We start from the raw sequence: 2,500 nt of genomic DNA, 5'->3' as shown, positions 1-2,500 counted from the left end.
TGTGTGTAGTTCAGGTGTGTGTGTGTGTGTGTGTGTAGTTCAGGTGTGTGTGTGTGTGTGCATGTGTGTAGTTCAGGTGTGTGTGTGTGTGTGTAGTTCAGGTGTGTGTGTGTGTGTGTGTAGTTCAGGTGTGTGTGTGTGTGTGTGTGTGTGTGTGTGTGTGTGTAGTTCAGGTGTGTGTGTGTGTGTGTGTGTGTGTGTGTGTGTGTGTGTGTGTGTAGTTCAGATGTGTGTGTGTGTGTGTGTCTGTAGTTCAGTTGTGTGTGTGTTTAGTTCAGGTGTGTGTCTGTGTCAGGTTCAGTTGTGTGTGTGTGTGTGTGTGTGTGTGTGTGTGTGTGTAGTTCAGGTGTGTGTGTGTGTGTGTGTGTGTGTGTGTAGTTCAGGATCACTTTCTGAGTAAATGTGTGTGTGTGTGTGTTTGTGCGTAGTTCAGACGTGTGTGTGTGTGTGTGTGTGTGTGTGTAGTTCAGTTGTGTGTGTGTGTGTCTGTAGTTCAGGTGTGTGTGTGTGTGTGTGTGTGTGTGTGTGTGTGTGTGTGTGTTGGGGTTCAAGTCCCCACCAGGATTTCTAAAGCAAATCACAATCAGCTTAATAACAGAAGTGTGCTCCTCGTAAGAGTCTAGAAGCTGTCAATCTCTGCTCATTCTTCTAAATAATAAATCATTTGTTTCTGAAGTGAATGTGTTTACCTGCTTTCAGGTCATTTAATTACAGTCATTAACAGACTGATTCATTTAATTACCATTAAAGTTCAACGTGTTTAAAAGTAGAGCTAAACACATTAGGACTGAATAAACTTCTTCATGACTGTTATATAAAAGACTTATAATTAGTTTGAATCACAGTCTCCTAGACTTCAATTTTTTGCTTCTAAAATACAAATTAAAAACGGAAATATGATGCTCATCATGATTTCATGACGAAGTGTGTCTGATTCTGACGGAGGGCTGTGATGAAGCTGAACAGCGTGTGATCAGTCCTGGATCTGTGCTGATCTGGTCTGATCCGGTCTGTGCCGGTTTGTGCTGGTCTTTACTAGCCTGTGCTGGTCTGGGTCGCTTTGTGCTGGTCTATGCTGGTCTATGCCGGTCTGGACCTGTCTGTGCTGGTCTGGGCCACTTTGTGCAGGTCTGGGCCGCTATGGGCCGGTCTGGGACCAACTGGGCCTGTCTGTGCTGGTCTGGGTTGCTTTGTGCTGGTCTATGCTGGTCTGTGCTGGTCTGTGCCAGTCTGGGCCTGTCTGTTCTGGTCTGGGCCACTTTGTGTTGGTCTGTGCCGATATGGGCCTGTCTGTGCCGGTCTGTGCTGGTCTGGGCCGGTTCATTATTTGATGCTGATCTAATGTGGGCTTCCCCTCGGGGGAAATTCATTCATCCATCCATTTTTCCATCAATTAAAATCTTAAACTATTTTACCTGTCAAGTAAACATATCTTAATTCAAAAATGTTTAGATATCTGTTCCAAAACAGAAAACAAAAATCCGAAGTATGAAAATCATTTTTTGCAGTGCTCACACACACACACACACACAGATTCCTAATTGCTGAAATGATCTGCTGGTTTTTCTATCATCTGATCCCGGAGGAGACTCGTCTCAGCGGGAGACTCCGGTGTCTCGCGTGTCTCCGTCTCGTGTCTCCAATCACATCCGGCTCTAATGATGCTGGAGAAAATTGAATTTCTGCACTTGATGTATCTCTGGGAAAAGAAGCAAGCGTCTCTATCCTCTCTGTCTCCATCTTTCTCTCTCTCTCAATTCAATTCTCTGTCTTGGCGTGACACACTCGGGTAGATATTGCCAAAGCATCGTACAATTCAGAATAAAAGGACAAATACACATCCAAAACTAAACAAAACAAATATATTGGTATTACTCATGCATTCTTTACTTCTCAACAAATATGATGTGCTGCTAGAGAAGAAGCAGGTCCTTCACCGAGCGATCTTCTCAGTTTGTGATGTTCTGTGCAGAGAGTCTCTTAATCACACTGAAGGACTCCAGACCGTTTGAGAAATCTCTCTCTCTCTGTGTCTTACTGTAAAGCGTATTTTTTAAGTGATCACGCTGTTTATTCTTCTGCTTCTCCTCTGACTGGATCGTAATGAGGTTATATTTGCGTCGTGTGAGGAGCGTGAGGAGCGTGACGTGTGAATGAGAGCATTAACGTGTGAGTCACGTCTCGGGAACGTCCTTCAGGAGACGCTTTAGAGAAGCGCGGTCCTGGATTCTGGATTCTGATTGGCTGGCAGATGTTCCAGGTGTTGATTAATGAAGTACTTCCTGGATTGCACCTGACTAGCTGACTAGCACCTGATTGAACTGACTAGCATCTTCATACAGCTTTAATCATTTCATATTAACTATATAGCATACTTCATATTTTAACTATTGATTCAAATATTGTACTGACAAAGTGACATAATGTTTAAGGTGTGACCCTTTATATGAACTCTTGATTCTGATTGGTTAACAGATGAACAATGAAGTATGTTTATTAA

General features: G+C 43.4%; 2 protein-coding genes across 2 annotated transcripts in view; one reads left to right on the top strand and one right to left on the bottom strand.

Annotated features, from left to right (window-relative positions):
- clstn2a (calsyntenin 2a) overlaps positions 1-2,500 on the bottom strand; it is a 1,097,509-nt gene that overhangs the window by 440,967 nt on the left and 654,042 nt on the right. The gene's annotated exons all lie outside the window — the stretch shown is intronic.
- Positions 1-2,500, top strand: part of LOC122361868 (receptor-type tyrosine-protein phosphatase mu-like) — a 184,828-nt gene that overhangs the window by 168,122 nt on the left and 14,206 nt on the right.

Source organism: Puntigrus tetrazona, chromosome 2 (genome assembly GCF_018831695.1).
Source record: "Puntigrus tetrazona isolate hp1 chromosome 2, ASM1883169v1, whole genome shotgun sequence".
NCBI lineage: Eukaryota > Metazoa > Chordata > Actinopteri > Cypriniformes > Cyprinidae > Puntigrus > Puntigrus tetrazona.
Note: the sequence above shows the minus strand (reverse complement) of the source record. Positions and strands in the feature narration are given on the sequence as shown.